Source organism: Schistocerca gregaria, chromosome 7, assembly GCF_023897955.1.
Source record: "Schistocerca gregaria isolate iqSchGreg1 chromosome 7, iqSchGreg1.2, whole genome shotgun sequence".
NCBI lineage: Eukaryota > Metazoa > Arthropoda > Insecta > Orthoptera > Acrididae > Schistocerca > Schistocerca gregaria.
The window spans coordinates 357,772,326-357,792,644 of NC_064926.1; positions in this window are offsets into that span (position 1 = coordinate 357,772,326).

A 20,319-nucleotide genomic window follows, 5' to 3' on the forward strand; every position below is an offset into this window, starting at 1 on the left:
AGAGGGCAGAAACAGTAGAGGGAGACACAAATTGAAATATATCCAGCAAATAGTTGATGACGTAGTGCTACTCTAAGATGAAGAGTTTGACACAGGAGAGGAATTCGTGGCGGTCCACATCAAACTAATTAGAAGACTAATCGCTCAAAAAAAAGAAAGCAAGTTTAATCGAATCATGACGTAAGGGAAGGGATTTGCACATGTCCGAAGAGGTCAAGCAAAATTTAATGTCTGGAATGCTGGTGAGGAACATAGACGAATGTGTCAAAGTCCAAATTCTGGTTACGGCGTGGAGAGCTATGCTATGTCTCTGGAGTGTAGAGGCACTAATCATGTTGTCCTTAGCTGGTGCTCCTGGGCAAGTAACCTCTGGGGGCCGGACAGAGCACAATCATCCCTTATATGGTGCTGGAAAGCTGTACCCCATGAGGTCAGTGCCTGCATAACATGTCTGTGTTGTTGTTGGTTGGTTGCTGGTTGTGTAGGCACAAGACCTTGACACAACAGTTTCTACAGACATAATCATCGTTTCATATGGTACATTCTGTCATAAAGGCACCTCTAGGATTGACAAGCAGTTGGAAGGGTTGAAAACAAATAATTAGCCAGATCCAGATCGTACAGGAACTTAGTTTCATAGTGAGTATTCACCAGCATTGGTTCCTTCTTTAGCTTGCTTTTATTGCTGATCTCTAGCCAAGCAGAAAGTCGTTAAAGACTGGAATAAATTGCAGGTGACTCCTGTATATGAGAAGGGTAAATAAATGAATTCATAAAATCTTTATTTCTTTCACTTGCACCTTTGTCCTGCAATGGCGGCAGGGTCGGATGGTGCATAGGTGTTACAAATATCTGCGTGTCGTGGAACTGAGGTGGGATGTGGGGCCAGCCCGATATTCACCTAGCGGGATGTGGAAAACCGCCTAAAAACCGCATCCAGGCTGACCGACACACGAGCCCACGTAGTTAATCCGCTGGGCGGATTCGACCCAGGACCGGCGCGCCTACCAGAGTCCAGGAAGCAGCGCATTAGTGCTCTCGGCTAACCTGGTGGGTCAAACGAACCCGTAAAATGACTGGCCGATATTCTGAACGTTGGTTTTCTGCAGAACTTTATGCATATTGTAAGTTCGAACGTCCTCAGAATACATATTAAACAGAAACACTTCAACCCGTGTTTCAACACTGATACATAAAGAATAACTTGTGCAGAACTCAGCTTGGCATTAACTCGCACGATTTCGTGCAAATCGTGGATGAGCGACAACAGGTAGATTTAATATTCCGAGATTTCCGGAAGCCGTTTGACAGACTGTCACTCTGCAAATCGATAACAAAAGGCTCAGCATCCGCTATAGACTCTTAGGTATGTTTAGTTTAGTTTAGTTATGCCATGTTCCATACATCATTTTCACGATTATTTTATCGATATGTTGTGGAAGAAGTTAGATGACAAGATGTATACACACACATGAATAGTGCTGTTATTAATATTACTGAAATTTTTAGTTCTACACATGCAACTAAAATTTAGAGTTACAATTTTTTTACCAGTTCTGAAACAGAAACCTGATGTAAAACCTGATCTGCCACCTGCCAGGCACTTTATATTGTTGGGCAAATGATCAAAGATTTTTGTTGCCGAATAATGTACTCCTTTTTGAGCAACTGCCAGCGTCAATAACTGATACGATAGGTCACTTTTCCCTCTAGTGTTGTGCATATGAACATAATTGTTCTTCGCCAGTTGAGATGGATTATTTATAATGAATTTCATTAGCGAATATATGTACTCTGATGGTGCAGTTAAAATACCTAACTCCTTGAATAGGTGCCTACATGACGTCCTTTGGTGATCACCAAAAATTGTTCTCACTACTTTCTTTTGTGCAATCAATAAATTATGTGTAAGTGGTGAGCTACCCCAGAAAACTATTTCATAAGACATTATTGAATGGAAATATGCAATGTACAGTAGGAGGCAGATCTGTTTATTACCACGTCTAGCGATTATATAAAGAGCGAAATATGCTGAACTTAATTGTTTGAGAAGCTCAAGAATATGCTTCTTCCAGTTTAAGTTGTCATCAATGTGAGCACCCAAAAATTTGGAGAAAGTTACCCTCTTAACTGAGCCCTGTTTATATGCTACATCAGTTGTTGGTATGACTATTCGGTCTACAGAACTGGACATGGTGAGTTTTTTTCAAAATTAAAGGAGAGTCCATTTTCTGAGAGCCACTTAATAACTCTTTCAAAGACATCCTTAACAATATCTTCAGCTGCTTTTTTTAATGCAATTTATTATAACACTCGTGTCATCTTCAAAAAATACTAGTTCTGCTTGCTGAATGTTATGTGAGATGTCATTCACATGAATAAGGAAGAACAGAGGACCCAAAATTGAACCCTGTGGGACACGCTTTCTGATAACTCCCCATTCACTAAAATTTACCACCCCCTCAACATTATTTGTGTTATTCAGCACAACGTTTTGCTTCTGTTCGTTAAGTATGATTCAAAGAAGCTGTGTATATAGCCTTCAATTCCATAGAACCTGAGTTTTTCTAAGAGTATGACCTGATTCACACAGTCAAATACCTTAGAAAGATCACAAAAAATACCAACTGGCGAAAATTTGTTATTTTGAGCTTGTACTATTTGATGGGTAAATGAGTAGATAGCGGTCTCAGTTGAGTAACCTTTTTGGAATCCAAACTGTGACATGCTGAGTAAATTATTTTCACTTAAATGTGAGACTACTCTTGAATGTATAACTTTTCGAATATTTGAGAAAATGAAGTTAGCTATGAGACTGGTCTATAATTATTTAATCATTCTGGTCCCCTTTCTTATGAAGAGGTTTGACAATTGCTTATTTCAATCGGTCTGGAAAAATTCCCTGTGCCAGTGAAGCATTACATATCACTAAGGAACCCACTTATTAAATTAGAACAACACTTCAAAATTCTGTTAGAGACTCCATCAACACCACATGAGCTCTTGTTTTTCAGTATATTTATAATTTCCTTAATTTCAGTGGGGGATGTTGCTGCTATTCCTAAAAGCTTAAAATCCTGTGGAATGATATTTTTGACACGTTTTTTGCTTCTCCAACTGAACCCTTTATCCCTATTTTTGCTGCTACATTCAGAAAGTGAATGTTAAAAATACTTGCAACTTGTGAATTATCGATCACAACATCATCATTTAGCTTTATTGCTATGGTATGCTGGTGCACTGTCAGGCTGCCCCATCTCCCTCTTGACAAAATTCCATATAGTTTCATCTTATTATTCGCATTATTAATTTCTGTCAGAACACATAAACTTCTCGACTTCTTAACGACTTTCCTTAAAATATTACTGTATCTTTTGTATCAAGCAAGTAACCTCGGATCCTGACTTATTCTGGCCTGTCCATATATTTCCCTCTTCTTTTTTCATGGTATCTTAAATCCCTTAGTAATCTATTGCCTTTGTAGTGGCTTTGTTGGATAACGTTTCAGGAAAGCAACTCTCAATTATTGAGACAGATTTACAGTGGAATAAACTGAATTTGCATCAGCATCATTTTCTGTGTGTACTTCATCCCATTGTACCTCTTCTAGGCTGCTCTTAACACTCTGTACCTTGTTTGCATCAATAAGCCTCCCTGCGTTGTATGAACCTGACTGAAGCCTGTATGATGCTGTATGTGTTATTTCCATTAACTGTGCACCATGATCAGGTAGCCCATTAATTGATTCTGACTGAGCATTGTCTATGAAAATGTTATCGATAAGTGACCTACTATCCTATTGAACACGAGTTGGAAAATTTACAACATTTACTGGATTGAAACAACCAAACAAAGATTCTACCTCATTTTTCCTATATGTATCTCTTAAGAAATCTACATTAAAATCACTACAAACCACTAACTGCTTCTTTTTGTCTGACAGGTAGCTCAATAATGCATCTAGATTTTTCACAAAAAGCTGAAAGTTACCTTGAGGGGATCTGTGGATTGTTACAATGACTATAGAAGTATATTGCAGTAGCAACTCACGAGCACATGCTTCAACGATCTGATCTACACAAAAACTATTTGTTCCATGTTGAGCCTACATGAAGAAGATGCTAATCTGTAATTACTTAAATTTAACTTCTCCATCCCTGTGGTTACATAGTGTTTAGAGAGACACAAAACATATACCTTCAGAATTTACCCCTTTTTCTAGGCCTACAAGAATCTCATTTATCCTGCTTTTCAATCCTCTAATGTTCTGACGAAACACACAAATTTTATTTCTTTGGACACTGCTACAGACATTATGGAATTGTTCTGTTTTAATCTCTTTCAGCACTCGCTGTCTGTAACCTGAATTTAATGTAAAAATGTGTCCCTCTGACTCCAGTAATCACAAGTATTTTGTCTTGTGTGCATGTGGCCCCCCTTACATTTTCTGCAAGAGTGTGTCGAACGCTATTTGAGTAATAGAAACCAGTATTGTCCTGACAAGTCTAGACTGCAGAAGTGAACAGCAATAGGAAGACACTTATTTTCTATATACATAAACGATCTGACAGAAAGGTTGACTCGGATAGAACGTCTATATGGTGTACAGAACAGCAGCTTACTCTAAATGTGATAAAATGAAAATTAATACAAATGTTTACGAAAAGCAATTCCCTAACGTTCGAATATCGTGTCAGTTTCGTGCTTTTCTCCACAGTTATGGCGATTTAATATCTAGGAGTAACATAGCAAAGTGACATGAAATGGAACGAATACATAAGGTCTGTTGCACAGCAGCAATTGGTGGAATTCGATTTATTGGGAGAATTCTAGGAAAAGGTTGCTCATCTATAAAGTTGACCGCGTACATACCACTTGTGCGACCGACTCATACCACTGCTCTTATTTGTGCGATCCTAACCGGTTCGGATAGAAGCAAGACTTCGAAGCAGTTCAGGTGCATGCCTCAGATTCGTAACTGGTAGGTTTGATTACTACACGAGTATTAAGGAAATGTTCCATGAATTCAAATAGGACTGCCGAAGGGAAAAAGACGTTCATTTCGCGAAATGGAATTTGCATCAGACTACAGAATTTACTGAATGTATTGCAATTGTAACTAAACCATTTTATATGGAAAAAGATGCAAATTGTAATTCTAACCTTTCTATAATGAACACAAATTTTAATCCACATGTTGTAGATATAAAAATGGTTAAATGGTATCAATAACGAAATTGTAACCTGCGTGTTATACTAGTTGATATACTATGATAATGAAAATGTAACACACTGGTTACAGATGAATTATGAAAAAGTAATGAAATGCATGCAGAATATATTGTGGTTGAGCCATGTGGGTCGGTGTTCCAGCGATTTCGCCCCTCGCTGACGATCTTTGTCTGGATAACTTTGGATATAGTTCGGTGGCGCCATCGGTGTGTACAAAAGCCGCGAAGCAGGAACGTTTTGAGTAGTGAGTGTGTGGGGTGTGGGGCGAGTCCGCTGGATGGCGCGAGAGGTTTGGATTTCATCATGGTGAACAAGAGAACGAATGTTGTGAAGACGCTGAGTCTGGTTTGACTGTTGGTTATCGCCTGCCTGTGAATCATTTCCTTGAGTGGGTACGATGTTTCGGAAAACTCACTAGCGACTTGAGGGCTATTCTGCCAGTTCGACGCTAAAGAATGTGGTCCGGTCACATGCAGCCTGAAGGAGTGAAAAGACGTCGGCCATCTTGATAAAGTCAATTAACTTCCTCGCTCTAACTCCTCTCCAACCTTGTGGGCCTTATGCCATCACACACATAATTAATAGCAGCGGTATGAAAGTCATTTGGCTAAAGACTAATTGTTGGATTTTGGGTAACTGTAGCTGCCTTTCTGTGACTGTTATTTGTTTTTTAAATTATGTACTTTGCTCTATACTTAATGACAGTGTGTTCGAAATTAATGGCAACGGTCCATAAGCGATTTGCTTAAAATATGATCAGTGACTTTTGTATAACTGTAGCTGCTGTTTCAGAGACTATGAATTGGTTTTAAAATTATGTATCTTTTGTGTGTATTGAATACCAATCCGTTCACAATTAATAGCAGGTGTTTAAAAATCATTTCCCTAAACACTGATCAGTGAACTTTGGTTAACTGTTACTACCTATTCACTGACTGTTAGTTGTTTGCAAAATTCTGTAGCTTGTGTGTGTAATGGCCTGCACCTCAACAGGTATGGGAAGGGGAGGCCGGCAAAGCTGATAGGTGACAGTGTAGTAGGTGGTGGTGGGAGCACTGATGGAAAAATTCCTGTAGCAGTTGATGTTAGAGCTGCACCTTTTTTGGATTAAAGTCAGCTGATAAGTATACCTGCTAAAGGAAGTCCCACTAATTAAGGAATCACCTTCAGAGGTTTCCAAGTAAAGGAATTAGCATATTTCATCAAAGTATAAGAAGTATTAAAGTTAGTGCATTGCTTATAGATGTTGACTCTGAAATTATTGGTATGTCAGAACACCACTTAAATAATTTGACAATTCAGAGGCTTCCTTTACCAAGATATAGATTAACTGGCTGTTTTTCAAGGAGTGCTTTGCAGTGTGGGGGAGTGGCCATGTACGTAAAAAACAGTATTCCATTTGAGTCCACAGACATATCACAGCATTGCACTGAACCTATATTTGAATGTTGTGCACGGGCTGCTGTATTTAGGGAAACTTAACTTCTGATTTTTGTTGTTTATAGGTACCCTAACTCAGACTTCAGAGCATTTCTGCTCAAGCTAGAGAGGGTTCTTGATCCACCTTTATAGGAAGAACCAGAAATTCTTTATATGTGGTGACTCCAATATTAATTTTGTATATGACTGTGCAAGAGAATAGATGTTGGTAGATCTCCTAAATTGGTATGATCTGATGCAGACTGTGTTTTCTTCCAACAAGTGTGCATCGGAACAGTAGCACAGCCATAGACAATATTTTTATTCATTATTCATTACTAGATGGGCATTCTGTTAATAAAAGGGTCAATGACCTTTCACACCATGATGCACATATTTTAACACTAAAAGACTTTTGTACTCAAACAAATGTCACATACAATTACAAACTATGTAGGAAAGTTAATCCAACAGCTATAGAGAGTCTTTTAACCTTGTCAAGGAACAAGAGTGGCAGGATATTTATAATGCCAATAACACAGATGACAAATATAATACTTTCCTTTACACATTTCTCAAGCTCCTTGAGAATTGCTTCCCATTAGAACGTTCTAAACGGGGTAATAGCAGTCTGGGTGGCTGACTAGTGGGATGAGGATATCATGTAGAATGAAGTGGGAATTATAACAAAAGGTAAGAAGTAGTTACAATCAAGCTACAGTAACCCGTTACAAACAGTACTGTGAGGTGTTTAAAAACGTTATTAGGAAGGCAACGAGTATGTGGTTCGCAAATAGAATAGCTATTGCACAGAATAAAATTAAAACCATATGGTCAATTGAGAATGAAGTGTCTACTCAGCAGCACAAGGTTGACGATATAAAGTCAGTTCATAGTAAAAATATTTCTGTCACTGTAAGTCAAATAAATGTACAGTATTTAACAATCATTTTCTGAGCACTGCTGGTGAATTAAATAAAAATTTTGTCTCTACAGGGGATCATAAAAGTCTTCTGGCAAATGCCTTTCCGCGAGTGATGTCTTAAATACTTGTCTGTGATATATACAAGCGGGAGATTGAGTCAATAATTGAATCACTGAAGACCAAGGACTCTCGCGGATATGATTGCGTGCCTAGTAGAATATTAAAGTATTGTGCTGCGCATGTTAATCCTGTAATTAGCCATATTAGTAATTTTTCTTTAGGAATCGTCAGTTTCCTGAACGATTAAAGTACTCAGTAGTAAAGCCACTTTATAAGAAGGGAGAAAGGGAGAATGTAGATACTTCTAGACCTATTTCTGCGCCATCAGTGTTTGCTAAAGTTATTGAAAAGGCTGAGTATGTAACGATAATTGATCATTTTATATCACACAATTTGCTATAAAATGTACAGTTCGGCTTTAGAAGTCGTTCAACAATTGAAAATGCTATATTCTCTTTTCTCTGTGAGTTACTTGATGGGTTAAACAAAAGGTTTTGAATGCTAGGCATATTTTTTTTATTTAACTGAGGCGTTTGATCATGTTGATCACTAAATATTGCTCGATATGTTGGACCCTTACAGAATAGAGGGAGTAGCTCACAAATGGTTCACCTCTTACTTTAGAAAAAGAGAGCAAAAGGTCATAGGTCAGTATTCACAGTGTTGAGAATGGCTATGATGTGGGGTCTGAGTGGGATACAGTCAAATGGGGGGTGGCCCAGGGATCAGTGTTGGGGCCACTCCTGCTTCTTATTTAGATAAATGATATGCCCTCTAGGATTACGGGTAACTCTAAAATATTTCTGTTTGCTGATGACACTAGCTTGGTAGTAAAGGATGTTGTGTAACAGCAGCTCGGTTCCAAAAGTGCAGTTCATGACATAAGTTCATGGCGTGTAGAAAATAAACTAACGCTAAATCGCAGTCAGACTCAGTTTTTACAAATTCTAACACACAACTCAACAATACCCGACTTTTCGGTTTCACAGAGTGGCAATATGATTAGTGAAACTGAATAGTTAAAATTTCTGTGTGTTCAGATACATAGTAAACTGTCGTGGAAAGCCCACGTTCAGGACCTGCCAGTTTTACTAGTCGAACGGTATCTGAAGTAAGTGATCGTTTAACACGAAAATTAGGCTACTTTGCTTATTTCCATTCGCTTATGTCATATGGTATTATATACTGATGTAACTCGTCCCATTCTATAACGATATTTTTGGATCACAAACGGGCGGTTTGGGCAATAACTGGTGTACGTTCGCGAACCTCTTGTCGAGCCCTGTTCACTATTCTGGGTATTTTGACATTGGCATCTCAATATATAAGTGCTTTACTGTTGTTTTTTGTTAACAGTATCCGCTTATTCCCAAGAATAAGCAGCTTTCACTCAGTTAATACTCGACAGAAATCCAACCTGCATGTGGATCGAACTTCCTTAACTCTTGTGCATCCATTTTCAGCAAGCTACTACAAGAAATTATTAATTTTAAAGTAATGCACGCGCTATTAAATCGAAAGTGAACAGTTTCCTCAAGGGTGACTCCTTCTGTTCTGTCGAGGATTTTATTTGAAAAATTAAACTAATTCTTATATTGTTGATTGCGTTTACTTAAACTTGTGGCTTTATTTCTTTTTTGGTTCATAATTTTTTAATATGTTATTACTTTTACGTTGTAATTTCGTGTACTGACACGTTCTATGACCTTGGAGACTTGCTCCTTAATTTGGTCCTACGGAACTTGAGGTGTAAATAAAATAAATGAAATAATAAATGAAAGTGGGCTCATAATTAATGGCACCAATTTAAAGGTCATTTACTTAAAAAAACGGCTCCATGAATTTTGCTAACGGTAGTTAACTATTTTTAAAATTCTGTACTTTTCGTGTGTAGTTAATGACCAGTAGCTCAAAATTAGTTGCAACTGTTTAAAAGTAATGTTCTTAAACTGTGCTCAGTCAATTTACAGTTGACTGTTTTTTAAAAAAACTCGTTTGGCTGTAATAAAAGCGAGTTATGCATTAAAGATGATGAATGCTGAAGTGGTTACATATGTGGGGATCCCAGTCCTTTCATTACAGTGGCCTGATCCCAACTCTTCCCACCCCAATACCTAGTTATCAGTGATCTATACTGCACAGTTGCCTATAATATATCACAAGGAGTGCATTATAATTTGAGTGAGTGCATGGGTAAGGGCGTGGCAACGTCCAGACAAGAAAATTTGTGCTAGGTCCAATCCACAAGGCGGACAGCCATACTGTATCCATCACCAACGGACGACAATTTTTGCACACAAAAAGCTCTCTGAATGGTTTATTTCCAAAAAAGGAATATGGCTATCGACTAGTTAAAATCTTATTGGACTGTGAAGCACAGAGTTGTGATTGGGGTATCAAAAAGTAAGTCAAAGGCTTCTAGCTGGGATATATCTAGGAATGTGGCATGGCTTAATGAATTGTTTAGAAATGTGATTGGACAGTAACACACTGTTACTGTTATTGGGGAGAGTTAAATAGTGTGTCGGCGTAGTCGCTCTCTGACAGGCCTGTTTCCAGGGGTATTGCTAAGGAGAGGGATGGCGAGGCGAGGAGAGGGGAGAGGGGAGAGGGAAGGTGGGGAACGGGGAGTTGAGGTGTAAGTTGAAGTAGAGTTAAATCTTATATTTTATCCAAAGAGCACCTTGATCTGCTAATACTATTGTACAGTTGTTATAAAGCAGCGTTAGTGATATCTTTATAAAGTTTTGCTGTAATGTCCAAATCCAAATATTGTACTTTGTTAATTAAAACTTGTTTAATTATGAAGCTGGAGTAAACAAGTTGTTTGCGTTTGGTGACGTATGAATTTGTAATGTAGATGTAATATTTTTCCAGGATTGTCGGTTTTCTAAATATGAAGGCTGTGATTTAGCCTTGCAGAGAAGTGACACGTTAACAATAAACAGAATAGATAAGAGACAAATAAAAACTTTTGAGGTGATGTGTTACAGACTGTTTGTCAGCCCAGGTAAGTAATGAACAGGTACTGAATACTCTAAGATAGTAAAGAGCTTCATGGCTCAGTTCTTCTATAAGAAGGGAAATTGTGGCAGGACACATCCCTAGGCACTGAGGCATAGTTAATTTGGTCTTGGAGGCTAGTGTAAAGAGGTAAAAATTGTAAAGAGGGACCAAGACTTGAATAAATTAAGTAGACTCAAATGAAAGCGTTGTGCCGTAGTTGTACAGAGATGAAGATGTTTGTCCAGCGTAGAGTAGCTTGGATACCTGCATGAGACCAGATTCCTATGACTGAATTTACTGAAGATTAAGCTCCTCAGCTTGGTGGAGTATTTGTACAACTTGCATCCATACTCACAGTGTCTAAGCCAATGGGCTGTGGAAAAGGAGGACGCGTGTTAAGAGACTTCTTAAGGCAGCAGCCATCCCTACTTTTACGATCCGCTGCTGCTTTCACTGTCGAAGTTCTTCGGACAGAGAGACTTCTTGAAAGAAGTCCCCTCAACCAGATAACGATGGAGAGGAGGAAAGAGCAGCTTGCAGCACGGGGTGGTCTGTAAAGGTAGGAATCGGCAGCGATCCCCTACATAATACGAATAAGGTAACGCAAGCTACTGCTTTCTGAAAGCTTCCTTCTACTCAGACTTGACAACTAAAGTCGTATTCTACTGGTCAACGTGGAACACGTGATCCTGTGCTTACATAAAGACACGTGCTGCAAAAATTAGACGATTGGTACTCTTAGTTTCGAACTATAAATACGCAACTGGGAAGCTAAAGGTATTCTGTAAAAGTACCATACGAAAAATTATTTTCTAAGGGGCAGTCAAATGAAAACAAGACAAATAGAAAAAAGGAAGTAAACTGTTTATTATTTTAAAAGTAATTGCCACAACCCGTAAATAAATTTATCCCACTGTGAGATAAGATGGCTGTTGCCTGAGTGGGAAAATGTTTGGCGTTGCGTACCCAGGCGTGCGCCGTTTCGCCTGAAACAAATCTACGGCCAAGAATATATTTTTTCATGGCCCCAAAAATGTAGAAATCTTATTGGGTGAGATCGGTCAGCATGGAGGATATGTAACATGTTCCCAAAGAAACTTCTACAGTGTAGTCGAAACAACCTTGGAAACATATGGGCAGACGTTATTCTGCAACAAAATGATATCGTGCATTAACATTCCTGGCCGTTTGCACTTGGCAGCGCGCTTCAGTTTTTGCGAAGTGTCTACGCACCGCTGTCGTTAATTGTGGCGCTGTGTTCCAGAAAGCCAATGAGCAGCGGGCCCGTGTACTAAAAGAAAAGAAAAAGGTCGTCACAACAGGCGTACACTGCTCTGGATTTTTTCGGTGTGCGGTTGAGGCAGGGGGAGGGGTGAGGGGGGGGGGGGCGGGGAGGGATCCATGAACTTCCATTGTTCGCTCTGATGCTTGTGGGACATGAAATGATATTCTTCAGGACAGTGTTCCGGCTGCTGCGGTGATACTGACAATCCGTTCTACACCTACTCCTCCGTCAGATTGTGGAGAACTTGTTTCGCACAGATTTTCCGGACGTTCAGATGTTCTGTCACGACTGCGTGAGCGGTCCGTTACTAACGCTTGAGATGAGCCTAATATGTTTCACTGACCACCGTCTGTCATTCCTGACGACAACATCCACCGCAACAATGACAGAAGGGGTAATGGCCCGATGATTCTATCCTGGCCGACTGCTGTCTTTCAACCACCATTGGACTTCTCGAAATCGGGTACTCTACGCTCACAAATGCGATACACAGCAGACATTAGGTCACGTATTTCACTTTCTGACACTAGTTTTGCAGTCAAAAATCGCACTACACATTGTTCTCCCTCTTTCCCGGCCTCCGTAGTTCAGTCAGGTTCACCATGACTCACTGACCTGACGTCGGGCACCTCTAACACACAAATGGGACACCTGTGAAAGTTTTCGATGTTCCTTCCTGATTTACAATAGAGGGAGTATCTATACACACATCTACCTTCGGTACTCAAGTCCGAGCATTCTGGTTAGATAATCTGTCTCGTCTTCATTTTACAACCTCTTATACATGGTCCGGTCGCATTAATGTGACCACCGCCTATGGTAGACATCAACGTGTAATAACTACTCGCAGACGGCAGGTTGCAGCATCAGCTGTGGAACGTAAATAAAGCGTTCGGAGGCGCAGTGATGTAGAATATGGGGTAGTCGTCGTAAAACGAAACGGAGCGATTTATCCGACATCCAAAAAAGGCCTGAGCATTGGGTTTTGGTGGAAGCATTTCCGAAATGACTAATTTTATAAACTGTCCACGTTAAAGTATACCACGCATGTCAAAACAGCAAAACCAGCAGCAAGACAACTGTGATGCACGACGGGCCATATACGACAGGACTGAACGATTGTTATGGAGATACGTGTGGCGGAATAGACGTGCAACTATTGAGCAACTGACCGCCCAAATGGACCAAGGGGTTGTAACAGCGGCTCCTCGACGACCGTTCATTGTACGTTGCTGTGTATGGGCCTCCATAGCAAGCGCATGTTTCATGCGCCCTTAGCGGCAGCTGTTCATCAGTGACGAAATCAAATTCACAAATTGATAAAGGGTCTCGAATTAGAACATATAATGAGTGTTAAACTACGTGAACTGCCTTCAGGTCTGTTACTGGACACTTTCTAGAGACTACAAAAATTTAAATCACAAGAACATTGTCAGAAATATGTTGGAAAATTTCATGAAGTATGGTTGTAACATGAATGCAAAATTTCACTTCCTAAACTTACATATCGATTATTTCCCTCACAATTTGTGACATTACAGTGAAGAGCATGGAGACATGGTTGGAGGTTGAAGAGAAACAGTAGAGATGAAGGGGCTGTAAGGAAAATAGGAAAGTTGGAAAATTTCTACCTAATAGAGTACCTAAAACGTTGCTAAGAAAACTGTCTGCAGTAGTTTTAATATATATCTAAAAACTAAAACAATAACTATAAAAATATAAACGTTGATTGACATGTTATCTGAATAGTTATGCTTTATGACACTCCACTCCTCTTCACATTCGTCAGGCATCAGCACAAACACACTCAGGTTAGGAGTGGACCCTTATTCTGTGACAGAGCAGAGTGGTGACTGGCTGTACAAAACTTGTTTAATTTCTGTATTGTTGTCAAAGAAGTACACGGGTTTACATCTATTGTGACAAGACAATTTCAGGACAATTGTCAAAATAATAAATTACGTCCTGATTAGCAGAAATTACAAATTGTTCAAATGGCTCTGGGCACTATGGGACTTAACTTCTATGGTCATTAGTCCGCTAGAACTTAGAACTACTTAAACCTAACTAACCTAAGGACATCACACAACACCAAGTCATCACGAGGCAGAGAAAATCCCTGACCCCGCCGGGAGTCGAACCCGGGATCCTGGGCGTGGGAAGCGAGAACGCGACCGCACGACCACGAGCTGTGGACCAGAAATTACACTGAACACAACAACAGCAAATAGAAAGTTCTCTACAAGTTGAAGCTGGCCAATATTACGACAAATCATCCGATTCCGGTTCTAAGTTCGGTACTATTTAGGTAGACAATCAAGTCTACGTATGATGGTTAGATTTTGTGACAAGGTGAGCAAAAGATTACTCAAGGTTGCTCATGTTCACAGTAGACTCTAGCTGGTGATCCAACAATGTTACGCTTCTGCCAGCGGCATTTACATTTAGCTGCGACGTGTTGTCGGCTGCACGAATGTTCTCGCCCGAAGAAAATTCTATAAAAAGCTAATCAAAATCTTTACCGAATGTTTCAGCTGAAACTGTCCTATGTTTCCCGTTAGGCGACAAAACATGCACTCATCTCTGGTCTGAAAAATATGGCGATATACACAAGGACACGTGTATACTTCAACGCCCTCTCAGTTCTCGCAAGAACAATTAACTGCGTGGCTGTTTCGTTTCTCCGCTATCGGAGCTCAGTGAAAGGCGTGTTCACACAAAATTCCTCTTTTGGCATCATACAGAGCGTGATGCGCCCTGTTCTGCACTTGGCGCTGGTTAAGAGGAGAGTCCTTGAAATTTTAGGTATTCTGCCTTTCGTAGCAAACTGTCCCCCACCTGTGTCCTTTCGTGCTTCACATCACAGCTTTTCCAGACCAATGGGAGCTTTCCTTTCATCTTGTGGAAACTAACCCTCTCAATTGCAAAGGGCCTGCCTTGAATCTGCGTCGATATAGCTCCACTTCTACTCCTTGCGAGTTTATTTCCACCAATCGGACATTTTGTGACCACTCCTGACACCTAAAAGCTACGCAGGTACATCACGAGAGCAACACGGACCTTTCATGTGATCAGTAACTGCGTTTCAGATCTGTTTAATAGAATTGTTTAAATAATATTAAGCGTTTTCTTTCTTTTCTATGGTTGTCTATATTTTAATTTTAAATTTAAACAAACTACACATTCTCTACAAATTTTTACCACTCATAATTTTTTAATTTGAGATTGATTTTTATTTGACATCAAAACTTATGTTAAATTATGATGGAGATGTATTGAAGTTGAGGAAACCCTCATTCAAAACTATCTTCCCTTTTTTCAATATTTGTGTCTTACTCTAAACCTTAATTTCTATGTCTGTTAGTAGCTTCTATGGCAATTATAATTCAAGAAAGCTTTATCCCTTTCAAGAATTTCTCAATGTATCTTACATTTATAAGCACAATCCCATAACTGTACAAGCACAATCCCATTAATTTTTTACATACAACGTCACAAACATATTTATCCCACAAAAACCTTAAACTTATGCATTATAACGTAACAGAAGGAATAAATTATTCAATGACTTTTACAAAAATATTAAATTCCTAACCCTAATAATTACTTCGTAAATACTAAATCAACATCATCAAACTGCAAAACGCTTTTTTCACGTAACCTATATGTTAACAAACACATTACATGCTAGAATCTTAGCCTCCAAAGAAAATATTAACATTTGGTTTTCTTAACTTAGATTTGTTGTCAAAATATTAAATGCAAGAAAATATAATTTATCTGTCAACATTAAAAAAGAAGCTCAGATGTATTGTCAACAAAAATCTGCTTCTTGCACAAAACTTTTCAAAATTAAATATTTTTAAACAATAAAAAACTCTGGGTATTTGTAATTTTTTCAGTTTAATCTGGTACTCGTCCGTCACAGACAGACTTTTCTCACAGACTTTCAACGTGGTTCATTGAAGTCATCGTCCCCACCTTCATGTGCCTCGAGATGTCTCCTCTCAGCCTGGAATGGCGGTCGGCAGAGAGAAAGATTGCTAAAGGTTTGAGTGTATTCTGAATGCGTGGTTGCTTTTTTTTCCATTCCGCATGTACCAATGGCGAAATTATATTAGATATATATTATTACCAGCATAAAAACTTATATTCTTTGTCAGTCCTCGAATCTTTATGCCAATTCATTGTTGGTTAATTCGTCTGCTGTTTTCTATACGAATAGTCATCTCTCATCTCTCGGTGTGACATCTGAAAGTGTTGCAATTTTCCATAACGAAAATCAGACATTTGTATCGATAGAACAGTTAAAATTGATTTTTTGTTGGTAGGTACATGTAATGATGGTTTTGTATAGGAAGGGATTTAGAAAGGTTTCTTAATTTATTCTGGTCCAGGTATCTTTCTACCTAATCTTTTGCATTGAATCTTCTTTGCTTCCTATCTTCTCATTTGTGTCCGCGTTCTTCTCTGGACCGGGAATTGGGCTTTGAGACCTGCTGAACCTCGTTACTGTATAATCCATTCTTATGGTGTTTTCCACCAAATCGTTGTGTATCCTTTATTGTATCGGGTTGTTCTTCAGGACAGATTGGACTGCCTTCCGTCTTTCTCTTGCTGACTCCCATGAGTGTTCAGGGAATGTTCTGTAGTTGCTGACATATGTATGGTACGAATATATTTCAGCCATTCTGTATCTTGGCTTACAGAAATGCGCCTCTTCTCTTGTGGTGAATGCAAACATTCGTTTAGCATTGACGTAACATGTCCACCTCCATTTCGGTTTGGTGGACATCCGTCAAATCGCCTTATGTTGCTCTAAACAGTTTCTGGCATAAGTGCTAAGTATCTACCAGTTTAGCAAAATTGTTGTTATGAATATCGCATGTGACTTCCACATGAATCGCGTCATTTCATATGTCAACTGTATCCACGATTTGTCGTAGATCGCCATATTTTTTCACAAAGGGGTTATCATCTCATCTCGAATGCTGATGTACCAGGTACCCACACTCAGTGTTCCTTCCTCTCATGCCTAACCGCTCTACTCAGCTCTATTGTCGATCTGACCGCAATGAAGGTGAATCGTTCTTGACGATGTTGTGTGTAACACAACATGGTGTACACTGTCCATCAAACACCCCCAAATTTCTCTAATTTACATGTCATTACCATCTATCTTACCCCTTCTCACTTTCTCCCTTAACATACATTACAAGCTTTACAAACACTAAACTACTAAGAGACTTTACAAAAATTCCTTATTTACGGTATACATAAGATTCTCCTTATTATTCTCTTCACAACTTTACAGCTATTTTCACAGATAAACATCTTTTATCCCCATTCTACATTTACATTATCTTCTTTCCTTTTTTCTCCACTGTTAGAATAAAGGTACTGGCTTCCTCATCTTTATCACGATGTATAGTAAGAGGAAAATTGATGGTGACCTTGACTCAAACTCCAGCATCTTTTTCTCTGTAATCGCTGCTTTTTGGCATAAGCTGTTAAAGGACTTCGAAATACAATATATCTCTATCTCTTGTTTTCTTTATAAAACGTTTTCCATTGTCCAATTCCGTTGTTCTAGAGCTTTTACATTTATTAGTTGTAATTATCCCTATCTTCTTCTTATAAACAGTAAACAGTTACTTTCTCCCCTATCTTACTCTTCCTTATTGAAATAATCCCTGTGTTAAACTCATATCCCTCTGCCTACATTCTTCCAAGAAATAACATGTTTCTCGGTTTCCTTGATAATTCAATTCTCTCTCTTAATTCTTATCTCCTAACAATCTTTTAGATCTATTTCACTCACATTTCCTTTTAATATCTCCTTGTGGTAGCATCCACAAATCATAAATGCTTCTCAGTTTCCCCAAAAATATCTCCTCAACAAAATGTTCACTGTCCATGATGGAACAAACTAAAAACCAATATTAGTTTCTTACATAATTCTTTACACATAGTTTCTTGGCTTCCTTTTGCCAACAAAAATCAACTTCTTTCTGCTTTACACTACATTTTAAGAGAGAATCTACTGCTATTTCGTCAAACTATTCACATGCTTATCTCTGTCTTTCTCATTGCTTTCTACTCTTTTGCCATTACACACTTCATCTTCAGAATGATTACTGTAGGTGTTACTTTATTGTTCTTCCTTCACAACTATCTTCTTTTATATACTAAGAAAGTTAAGCGATTTATTTTAGTGAGATAAGTTCAAATTAAAATTTTTTAATTGTATGCATTTTCTTAGCCCCCTTAGTTTTTGACTTCTACATTTTACTCTTACTGGAATCTGGATATTTGATATACCCATTTTTTTCTTGTGGAGTTAGTATGTACCGTTTTACTCTTCATACACTTTCAAGTGACTTCCATGGTAAAAGCTTAATGATTTTTCTGTTTTTGGGTTAATCAGTTCGAATGCATTATCATGAACCACTTTACTTACTTCCATAGGGCCCTTATATACCGAAAAGAATTTGTGGCTTTGATGGTTTTTCTTGCTAGAGAGATGGTGGGTTTTCACAAGTACTGTTTGTCCTAGTGAAAATACTCGTGAGGTTGCCGTCTTGTCCACTTAGCTCTTTATATTTAACACAATAGCCGTCAAATTTTTCATTGCTAATTTTACTAGATGTTGATGTTCTGAATGTTTTCGATGATTTGTCCATAGTCTTTATTATATATGATCTCTTCGTACGTCTCTGTCCTATATTCATTATCTGCCTTGTTTATCAATATTGGTGTTGCCAATGGTGCCTTATCCTCTTGGCATGCCATTTCTCTCTCGGTTGCGTGTAAATGAACTACACCTCCACAAGTTGGTCGTCCTCAGTTTTGTACAGCTGCATACGAGGTGCATTCAAGTTCTAAGGCCTCCGATTTTTTTTCTAATTAACAGCTCACCAGAAATCGATGAAATTGGCGTTACTTCTCGACGTAATCGCCCTGCAGACGTACACATTTTTCACAACGCTGACGCCGTGATTCCATGGCAGCGGCGAAGGCTTCTTTAGGAGTCTGTTTTGACCACTGGAAATTCGCAGAGGCAAGCAGCACGGCTGGTGAATGTGCGGGCATGGAGAGTGTCTTTCATTGTTGGAAAAAGCCAAAAGTCACTAGGAGCCAGGTCAGGTAAGTGGGGAGCATGAGGAATCACTTCAAAGTTGTTATCACGAAGAAACTGTTGCGTAACGTTAGCTCGATGTGCGGGTGCGTTGTCTCGGTGAAACAGCACACGATCAGCCCTTCCCGGACGTTTTTGTTGCAGTGCAGGAAGGACTTTGTTCTTCAAAACATTTTCGTAGGATTAACCTGTTACCGTAGTGCCCTTTGGAAGGCACTGGGTAAGGATTACGCCCTCGCTGTCCCAGAACATGGACATCATCATTTATTCAGCACTGGCGGTTACCCGAAATTTTTTTGGTGGAGGTGAATCTGTGTGCTTCCATTGAGCTGACTGGCACTTTGTTTCTGGATTTAAAAATGGGATCCACGTCTCATCCAATGTCACAACCGACGAAGAAAAAGTCCCATTCATTCTGTCGTTGCGCGTCTACATTGCTTGGCAACACACCACACGGGCAGCCATGTGGTCGTCCGTCAGCATTCGTGACACCCACCTGGATGACACTTTTCGTATTTTCAGGTCATCATGCAGGATTCTGTGCACAGAACACACAGAAATGCTAACTCTGGAGGCGATCTGTTCAACAGTCATTCGGCGATCCCCCAAAACAATTCTCTCTACTTTCTCGATCATGTCGTCAGACCGGCTTGTGCGAGCCCGAGGTTGTTTCGGTTTGTTGTCACACGATGTTCTGCCTTCATTAAACTGTCGCACCCACGAACGCACTCTCGACACATCCATAACTCCATCACCACATGTCTCCTTCAACTGTCGATGAATTTCAATTGGTTTCACACCACGTAAATTCAGAAAACGAATGATTGCACGCTGTTCAAGTAAGGAAAACGTCGCCATTTTAAGTATTTGAAACAGTACTCATTCTCGCCGCTGGCAGTAAGATTCCATATGCCGTACGGTGCTGCCATCTCTGGGACGTATTAACAATGAACGCGGCCTCATTTTAAAACAACCTTAGAACTTGAATGCATCTCGTACATTAACTGTTGGCAGCTCTTGTTCCTCATCATTGGACGATTCTCAGTCAATTGGCTACTAGAATGCTGGCACTTGTGTCTGATCACCCCCTAAACCGACTTCAGAATCTTGTTGATCAAAGCTAAGCCTATGTACACATTTAAGTATACAATAAACTTCATTTGGCGATTGAATCTCTTTTCTTCATACCGTTCATCTCGTCAATTCTGCTTTTTTACCATGATCTGGTCGCCTCAACTCGACTTCCTGTACCGG